Source organism: Camelus bactrianus, chromosome 19 (genome assembly GCF_048773025.1).
Source record: "Camelus bactrianus isolate YW-2024 breed Bactrian camel chromosome 19, ASM4877302v1, whole genome shotgun sequence".
NCBI classification, from domain to species: Eukaryota; Metazoa; Chordata; class Mammalia; order Artiodactyla; family Camelidae; genus Camelus; species Camelus bactrianus.
This window is the reverse complement of record NC_133557.1, coordinates 46917012-46927005: the sequence shown is the minus strand read 5'-3', so window position 1 is coordinate 46927005 and position 9994 is coordinate 46917012. Positions and strand designations below refer to the sequence as shown.

At 50.5% G+C, this 9994-nt stretch overlaps 1 long non-coding RNA gene across 2 annotated transcripts in view; it reads right to left on the bottom strand.

Annotated features, from left to right (window-relative positions):
* LOC141574109 (uncharacterized) overlaps positions 1-4816 on the bottom strand; it is a 38902-nt gene extending 34086 nt beyond the window's left edge. Inside the window, exon 1 of one of the 2 annotated variants that reach the window (XR_012500805.1) lies at positions 4627-4816. This is a non-coding gene — a long non-coding RNA (uncharacterized LOC141574109). Of the gene's footprint in view, positions 1-21; positions 830-4626 lie in introns of those variants that run through there. The other variant, XR_012500806.1, reaches the window with a different exon arrangement.
* Positions 4817-9994: the final 5178 nt, after the last annotated feature.

Below are 9994 nucleotides of genomic sequence, written 5' to 3'. Positions count from 1 at the left end.
CTCTTAAATACTTTTGCAAACCTGGGCCTGCCCAGATGTTTCCAAACTGGAAAGGAACTCCAATCACTTGCCTGGTACCGGGACCGGAGGCTGGCCAGCCTTTTCTGTAAAAGCGATAGAGTAAGTATTTTCATTTTGCAGATCATTTTGTTGTAACCATGCAGGTCTGCAATAAGAAAGCTAAGAGCACTGGGAGACAGGAAACAAATGGTCATGCCCACACCCTCCTTTCCACTCAGGGCAGCTTCTCTGTGGTGGGGAGCTTTGCCACAATCACTTGCTTCTTTGTTTCCATTGGTTTCTTTGTTTCCACCTTACTGGTCAAGCTCAGAACTTCAGGTGGGCCTGGTCCTTCAGCATCCATGCAGATAGAAAGCTGAGAGGGTTTAGGAACCTCACCTGATGGAGAAGAGAGATTGCTGGGAGGGACACTGCGGTGGCCAACATGACACGAGACAATCACACCTTCCGGGGTGAAAGGGAATGAAGACAAGGGAGGGGCACAGCAGTGGGACCCCTAGGTCACCTGCCAGGCTTGCTCTCCCTCCACGGCCACCCTGGGGGCCTGGGGGGTGTTGGGCTTCAGCTATGGTGATTAGGTTGAAGGGACTAAATATAAAGGACCCTCCACCTCCTCACTAGGTTCCAAACGCAGCCCCTCTAAGTCCACCCTCTGAGTTTCTGGAACTCAGCTGGAAGAATACATGATCAGGCCAGACCCGGAGCCCAAGCCAAACACGACAGGGGTCAAGTGGGGTTGTAACCCTGTGCTCAGTGGTCAGGGACTCCTTGCAAATCGGCTGAAGTCCCTGTTCTGCCTCATTCCTGGGAGAAACTTCAGATCTCCTCCTGCTCTGTCCGTTCTTCTCTTGAGGCTATTGTCCTGGAGGGATGCAGAGTCCTTGAACCTGGCCCTCCAAACGTACATAAGCAGTCTGTTCAATAAAACAAATTATTCACTTTTTCACATTTGCCAGTTTTTTCATTCCAGAAATTTTGTGGGACTCATTCTCACAGTCTCCTGTGCCCCCACCACTTGGTGGCCCTCTGCTCATGGAAACACGATTTCCCACAACTGCACCCTGCCTCCCAGCTGGTCAGAGGGGAGTGTCCCACAAAGACACAGGTGTTTGTGAGGATCCTGTCACCCAGCACAAAGACTACTCCTGGAGCCACGGACAGGGATCTGGCCTCCTGAGACACTCAGCTCTAATTCAAAGCCTAAACTGGTGACCCCGAACATTGTTGAATGACTTTCTGAGTCACCTGGACTGGAGGGGCCTGATTTTTCTTTCCAGGAATGGATGTAGCGCAGCCTCCATTTTCAGGGCTGACATTGACGATGGATCTAGTTCCCCCCACTGCACCGCAGGAAGGAGAGGCCCTTCCATCCCACAGCTTGGAAACCCAGCCCAGGGGAGTTCTGAAGCACCGCATCACTGCCAGGTCCAACATCCCTGCAGAGTGGCTTCTGCCCCCGAATGAGCCCCTTCCCTGGGCCTTCCCTGCCCTGACATGACCACATTCCAGGCTGTGCCAGAGCTCTGGGGCTCTGCATGTCCAGGGCACACAGGTGGGACCTGAGCCAGGTGTCCCCTGGGCCTCAAGGAGGAGAGGTCTGCCTCGGCATCAGGGGTAAGTGACCCCACATGGCTGGCACGACACTCTCATTATGGACCTCCAGGAGCCCTGGGAGCAGTTTCCCTGCAGGTGTTAGGAGCCATCATCAGGAGGGCAGGCCCCTCTTTGTGCAGACCATCCCGCAGTGCTGGGCCCACGTGCTGACAACAGAAATCTACATGCCCCCAGGATACCCCAGGCAACCTCACAACTTCATCACTTGGTGACCTGGGTACTACGGGCTCCTTGGCCATCCCATGAGGGTGGTCCTGGCAGGCATGGTCTCCAGGTGCTCCCGTTAAGAAATCCCCCTGGGTTTCTGTGGTCACAGAGTCCACACCAGAAGATTCTAGTCCTGCAGTGACCCCCACAGCAGTAGGCTCCCCTGTGCATGTCCAGGGACAAATGATAGCAATTTATTGCCAGGAACCGTGATGAAATAGGGGGTGGGAGTCCATACTAAGTTCAGGATCCTGGTAACTCACTCTGCACCCCAAAAAGCATACATGAGAAATGTGTGTATTGGGATGTCTGTGCCCCTAGAAGAGCTGTTCCTGAGGGCTCCTGGGACCCTCCAGCCCCTCTCAAGTTTCTCAGAGCCTAGGTCTAAATTTCTGTCTCCCTCCTTTGGTGTACGGTCACCTGTGTCTCGTGGTCACGGGTCACTTTATTGCATGACTTGGCATGTTCTTAGTGCTCATCCTCCACACCTTTAAAAGACTCCCAAGATGTTCCCACTAACCCTTGGCACCCTGTGTGTGTCAGGGGGCCCTAAGTCTGCACCCTTCACTCTCCTCCTCTACCCCCAACACTGGGGGCACCCCTAGGTGGACTGGGAGTTGTTTGTTAATGAGTCTTACACAAGGACATGATGGGACAAAGCAGGACCCCACCCCCGGAAAGCACACCTGCTCCCTTCCCTGAAGAGGACCCCACAGCCACTCATTGCCTCCCAGGGGTCTACTCAGGACACAGTCCTCCAGTTCTGGGCAAGGCGTCTCCATGGAATCCTTGCTTCCAGGAAGAGTCTTTCTATCCTTCTTCAGAATTTAGAGTTGTTCCCATGTCCCTGACCACCAAGGTGCCCAGCACAGACCCTTCAGTGACCTGGAGAGACAAGGAAGATATGTGGCCACAGGTCTCACAGGACACACCTGCTGGGACTCTAGGCCAAAAGGCTGTCCTTCTGCCTTCTCAGGTGTGGACCCCGTGGTACCTTTTTGCAGGGGGCCCAAATGGGGAGTGGGGCCCAGAGCAGTTCATGGGGCTCTCTGGGCAGGGAAGACTTGGGTCAGGCGGCCTTGCTTGGTTTCCATGCTGGGCCAGCTCTGAAAACCCCCAGTTCCTCTGGCTGTGGCTGGAGGCCCCCCAAACCTCAGGGCGGCGCCTTTTCTCTCAGCCTCCACTGACTCTAAAGCCACGCTGGCACTGGCATGGGGAAAGAGCTTTCTTGCCCTCTTGTGGCCAAGTTGCCACAGGTGGATGCTGCGGGCAGCTGGAGGGAGAGTTTGCACTTTCTCAGATGTGAGTGGTTAGTCAACTTGACACCCTGTCAACTAGCCTTAAACATTGGAAAGGGGACTTTCCTGGGAAAGCTTGAAGTTACTTTCAGTATTTTGTCTAAAGATTTCTCTTTTTTTCCCCTTAAAGACTCATAAAACTTTTCCCAGGTCATTCCTGGTATGGACCATTATCCAGGGATCAATCAGGAAATGCAGGAGAAGAGGGGTGGTGGTGGGGGAGAGGGGAGGGGAGATCAGAGCCCACAGAGAGGAGATGCCCCTCCCAGGAGCCACACACTGGGCAGTGGCTGCTGGCATCCTGCTCTCCTGTTCTCAGGCCCATTTCATCTGCGGGGTGTTTTCAAAAGAAACAATGGTGGAAGGGCCATGGAGGACACCTAGACCTCCCAGAATAGACAGGGGGAGCAGAGTCACCATGCTGGCCCTGGGCTTGGAGACAGACCAGTGGAGACCACAGGTCTTTGGAGAAGCCAGTTTCAAAATAAAGGCAGTATGCACTGGAATACCCAGTTCGAGCGAGTGCTTCATCATAGACATGTAATTTACATAGTTCTCACCACGAAACTTTGTGTTCCCAACACGCTACATGAATGACGGCTTCAACACACATTCATTTCTGAGATGTGAACAGGTGTAGAGCCGCTCTTTCATCCAGCATAAAAGGCATGGTTACACCCAGGGAGATTTACCCAGATTTCTCAGCTGGATCCTTCACCCAGATTCAAAATAAAAGCAGTTTGTGCTGGAAAAGCCTTTGTTGGGGAACAGTGATCTTTGGGTTAGATATTTTGCGGCTCTGTCTAAAAACTTTGACTTAAGTTTGCATTCTAGTCACCAGTTCCAGGGCAACAGAAAAAGCATACCCTACATCCCTTTGCACTCAAATCTTCCCAAAAGAGCAAATATTTGCCCATGAAAATACCAGCTGCTCTTCTAAGGCCCCCTAAATATCCAGCAGTGTGGGCGGTGCACTCTTGATCAGGGACAGGAGGAGAGGGACCAGCGGTCCTCTGGCAGGCTTGGCCCGGTGTGGCAGCTGCGCGGTGGGTGTGTGGTGGGGAGGGCCATGCAGTGAATCCTGTTTGAGGGGCCTCTGTGCACGCCTGCATTATGGCCTGAGGCTTCATACAAAGGCTCCAGGCATCCTAACTGGTCAGATACAGCCCCCACCCTCGGGCTGGAACCACCAGGAGCTCAGTACCTGTAACAGGGACAGTGCCCGGTGTGGGGAGAGGTCATGGGACACTCCGGGGGCAGGGGCGGTGGTGCTGGGGAAGGCAGGGGATGCAGTGAAGGGTGGGGGGAGCAGGGCCCCTTGCTTGGGGGTTAGAGTTCTTGGGGAGATCACAGAGCATAGTACACACCATCCCCACCCCATACCCCAAATTCCTAGCCCCGCCAACACAGGGGCAGCTCTGCGCCCTCTCACCGTGGCTCTCCCGTGAGACCACACCCAACCTGGCATCTGGCACCCCTGCCCTACCTCCCCTCTTGGGACAGACACTGTCTTCTTGGAAACTGCCCAGCAGCGCGAATTCAAGGCCGGCAGCGGGCCTGGCGGATCTGCACTTCAGGTGCCCTACCTGGCCAGCCGTGCGTGCCTGGGCTCAGTCCTCTATCTTGAACACCGGCAGCCTGTGTCCACGTCCGGTGCAAACGGAGGCCGCGGAGCCCAGGCTGAGCGCCGCACACGGACACGTGAGTGTGCCTCCGCCCCGCTACCCCGCCCACTGTTGGCGGCACTGCCCCAGCCTCCGGCCAGCGCCACCTGCAGGTGAGGACATCCGAGCGGCCCCGCCCGCCCCTTCCCCGCCCAGCTGTCCCATAAGCCTCCCCCCACCCCCGTCCTGGCCGCGCCCTGGCTCCCATTGTCTCCGCAAGTTCTCCCCTCGCAAGTGAAGCCGCGGGAGGACGCAGACGCAAGCGCTAGGGGAGGGCCCCGCGGCGTTGCCATGGCTACAGGCGCCGCGCTCAGCGCGGGCCGGCCTGCGCTTCTGGGGCGGGCAGCGGGCTCCGGAAGTGTGCAGCTGCCCGGGACTACGGCGGTGCTTGCTGCTCGGGATGGCGGCTTGCTCGGCCTGGTGACTAGTTCTGGCCTGGTCAGTCGTCGGCCGACATCCTATCTGGGGCGGCTTCCCACAGACGGTAAACGTACGTCCGCGCCGTTGTCGGGGCCAGCGTACATGGACCGGGGTGGGATCCGGGTTGGTTTGGAGGCCGGGGAGGGGCTGTGGTGCCGGGGAGCGGGTTGGGGCGGGGGGAACAGGGCTGGGGCACAGCCTCGGGCTTTCCTCCCCCTCGGGCGCTGGGGCTGGGACCGCGAGTCCGGGTAGCCCTGCGTGGCCGCGGCCTCCCAGAATCCCCCAGGAAGGGCAGGCGGAGGACCCCTCTTTTATGAAGCGGGGCCTTACCAGGGTTTTGAAGAGCCCCAGAATCAGATGTTGGAATGGGGTGGTTTATCAGCCTTGTTTATCTGCAGGGAAATTTCAGTTCCATCCAGATGTTGGCTCCTTCGATAAACCTCAGGAGTAAGACAAGGGTCAGTGCCGATTAGCAGTTATTTAGGGCTTGACTCAAAATAGACTGTGCGGGGTGTAGGGATTGTAGATGGGCCCTCCCTCTCAAGGTTGGCAGTCTTCTGGGATTAGAGGCCCCAGTTGAGGATTACATCCTCATCTGCAGTAATGGAGGTTGTGGGAAACATTAACACAGGGAAGGGAGGTGTGTGGCTGCGGTAAATCATTAAAAAAGCCAGGACCCTTGCCTGGCTCTTGTGTAGGAGAGTCTCGCCTAGGGTAGGGCAGCAGTTATCAAAGTGTGTCCGAGGCCCCTGAGATGCAAGACTTTTTTCGTAGAAACGCCGGTATGTCACCTGCCTTTTGCACACTCTTGCACTCCCGAGATTCCTGTGGGGTTTTCCAGGGAAAACCTGGTCTGTGATATCACAAAACAGGGAATGTAGAAGCAGATAGAATTCAGCTCTCACCGGTCCAAAAGAGATTTGCAGAAATTAAAATCACTGCTATTCTTCTCATTAATGATTTTTGTTTAGGAAAATATACTTATTTTTTGCTTAAGAGTATTAATGGTAACATGTAGTAGGTTGTTATTATTTTTAAGTGAACTCATAATCATTTTTTAAAGTTCTTATTTAACTTCTAACACAGGAACTGTTGATAGATTTAACCCACATATACAGCAGCCTTTGGAGTCCTCAGTAATTAAGAGTGTACTGGGGTCTATAGAACATGAAGCTTGAGAGCCCCTGGAGAACGGGTGCTAAGGTACTAATCAGGTGCTTAGCGTTGTTAGACAGATGCCAAGATGTCTTCTGTATGTGCTCCCGGACTCGAAGTAATTGGCCACATGGAGATGGGTGGGCAGTGCCTCCACTATACAAACCAGAAGCTGCTGAACGTGTCTTGAGTCTAGGCCATGGGCTGTGCAGGGATTCCCGTTGTATCTGTTCTATCTAAGCCAGGATTCCTGTGCAGAGGCCTGGCCCTGAAGACCCGCTCTCCTTTGCTCCCTGCCAGGTACCTTCTGTGTGACGTCAACCCTCCAGAGGGCTTCAGCCTCCGTAGGGGCATCTGTATCCACATCGCCTTCCTCCTGAAGACCCTGCTGAAAATGGAAGGGTTGGTGCTGGTGCTACCCCCTTGGGGCCGCCTCTACCATTGGCAGAGTCTGGACATCCACCAAGTTCGGATTCCCTGGTCTGACTTTTTTGATCCCTCAAGTCTCAACAGAAACATCCCTGACACTGAGTACGAACAGTTCATTGCAGGTGAGAAGGTGATCGTTTAACTAGGGCCAGACGGTTGTTGTTCTGGTTCCGATGTGAACATCGGGCCGTCTTGCTTCGGGCTTGTCAGTCTGCTTAGGGGCCCTGCTCATGTTTCCCGCACTGCAGATGAATTTGGTCTTTCCATAGTTTTTCTCAGGAAATAGATCTGAAGTGTATGAGCTCTGTGTTCCCTCCCCTCTGAAAACCCTGGCCTTCTGGTGAGATGGAGCTGTGACAAGTAGGCCACTGCCACAGAGGCCTTGTCCCAGCAGGACTCGCTCCCTGGGCAGTAAGGGCCATTCTTATCTGAAGGAAAACACGATGTGTCTGTAGCATGGGCCACGTGCTGGAGAAGGTATGTAACCTCTCATTCAGTATAATTTGGTCCTGCTTAAGCTTCCCATTTTACTTTTTGTAAGAGTTAAGAGTTGAAGATTTTCTTTGAATAAAGGTATTTAGAGCTTATCTTTTTTTTTATTTGAAATGTGGTTGATTTACAATGTTTTGTTAGTTTCAGATATACAGCTGTTTTGTTAGTTTCAGGTATACAGCATAGTGGTTCAGTTGTACATATACATAGTCTATTCTTTTTCAGGTTCTTTTCCATTATAGGTTGCAAGATACTGAATATTTTCCCCTGTGTTCTACAGTGAATCCTTGTTTTTTATCTATTTTACATATAGTAGTTTGTAATTGTTAATCCCAAACTCCTAAGTTTGTTTTCTAAGTCTGTGAGTCTGTTTTTGTTTTGTAAATAAGTTCATTTGTATCATTTTTAAAAATTCCACATATAAATGATATCATATGATACTTGTCTTTCTCTGTCTGAGTTATTTCACTTTAGTGTGATAATCTCCAGGTCCATCCATGTTGCTGTAAATGGCATTATTTCCTTCTTTGTTATGACTGAGTAATATTCTTTTATATCTGAATAATACATCTTTATCCAGTCATCTGTCAGTGGGCGTTTAGGTTGCTTCTAAGTCTTGGCCATTTTAAACAATGCTGCTGTGAACATTGGGGTGCAGGTATATTTTGAAATTAAGGTTCCCTCTGGATATATGCCCAGGAGTGGGATTGCTGGGTCAAATGATAAGTCTTTTTTAGTCTTTTGAGGAATCTCCATAGTGTTTTCCACAGTGGCTGCACCAAACTACATTCCCACCAAAAATGTAGGAGGGTTCCCTTTTCTCCACAGCCTCTCCAGCATTTATGGTTTGTGGATTATTGAATGTTGGCCATTCTGACTAGTGTGAGATGACAATTTATTGTAGTTTTGATTTGCATTTTTCTGATAGTTAGCGATATTGAGCCTTTCTTACATATGCCTATTGGCCATTTGTATATCTTCATTGGAAAATTGCTTGTCTATTTGTTCTGCCCATTTTTGGATTTGGTTGTTTATTTTTTTTTCTTATTAAGTTGTATGAAATATTTATATTGTCTAGAAGTTAAGCCATGTTCAGTCTCATCTTTTGCAAATATTTTCTCCCATTCCATAAGTTGTCTTTTTGTTTTGCTTATGGTTTCTATTGCTGTGAAAAAGCTGATAGGTTTAATTAGGTCCCATTTGTGTATTTTGGCTTTTCTTTCTGTTGCTTGGCTGGATTGCCCTAGGAAAACATTGCTGAGATGTATGTCAAATAATGTTTTGCCTATGTTTTCTTCTGAGAGGTTTATAGCATCTTGTCTAATGTTTAAGTCTTTAAGCCATTTTGAGTTTGTTTCTTTTTGCTTTTTTTTTTTTGTGACTCTATTATATGCTTTCGATTTGTGGTTACCTTATTTTTCAAGTATATCAAACCATTACTATATCTATTTCCTTTAGACTGATAATCACGTAGGCTCCAACACATCCTAAGAATAATGAGAAAAAAAAAGAAAGAAAGAGAAAAAATCTATCTTTTCTTGCTACTGTCTCCCATTCCCACCTTTTTGTATTTTGATGTAATTTTTCTTTTTTATATCTTCACGTTTATTCTCTTATAACTCGTTATTGCATTTCCAACTATGGTTTTCCCATTTCTTTAGCATCCTGCTTCCTTTCTGTTTAGAGTAGAACCTTTTAATGTCTCTATTTGGTTCAATAATGCTGAGTTATCTCCCCACCCCCTCTCTCCTGCGCCTCTGAATCCTCAGTCCAGGGAAGCCAAACCATCCTAGCCTTCATTGGTTCTGGGAAAGCAATCTTCAGAGTGGGAAAAAAACATTGAAAAATAATATTCTGCATGTGGCTTTCTATCCTTGCCCAGAGAGTGAGAATCACCTCTGAAGGTGGAGGAAGAAAGTTGGAGGTGCGGGGCACAAAGTCTTTTCTCCTTTTGCTACTGAAAAAATGATTGCTTTTGTAATTAGTGATGATGCCCTTTAAATTGGTGAGGTCGAGATTCCACAGCTTCAGAGCCTGTGAATAACCAGCCTGGAGAAAGCTCTCCAGGGTCCCTGCAGTGGGAAAGGCAGCCCCTCTGAGCACCTGTTGTTCTGTATTCTTACTGCCTCCACAAGTGTTCGCTAGGCACCGTGCAGGACAATGCAGTTACCCAAGGTGGAGGACGGGGAGACCCCTGCTGTGTGGCGAGTCACAGGAGCCCACACTTGAAGGACAAAGTGAAGAGTAGTAGGGCGGGCATAGGAACAGAGGATGGTTGAGACCGAGGATGGTGTCCTGGAGTACAGCAGGCGAGGCTGGCTGGGCAGATGGGGCCCTGGGGAATGGGCAGTCCTTGAGGGATCTGAAGCAAAGATATGAACCAAGAGACTGGATTCGTGTGGGGGTACAGCACCCACTGGAGGCCGCGGGGCAGTGCAGCGAGCGCAGGAGGAGCGGGCACTTCCCCAAATTTGGGTTGACAGGTCACAACCAACTCACTGGGAACCGAGAGGTACCGATATATTGTTAACTTTTTGTCCCTCTTCCTGGAAAAAAAAAAAAAAAACTGCTTCCTGTTGAATAGCCAGTGTCGTTAGTGAGAATTAAAGACATGAAGCAACATTTCCTCGAAAGTCATCCATTGTGTAGTTGTTAATAAGGGCAAAATGCACACTTGAATAGATTAAATCAAAC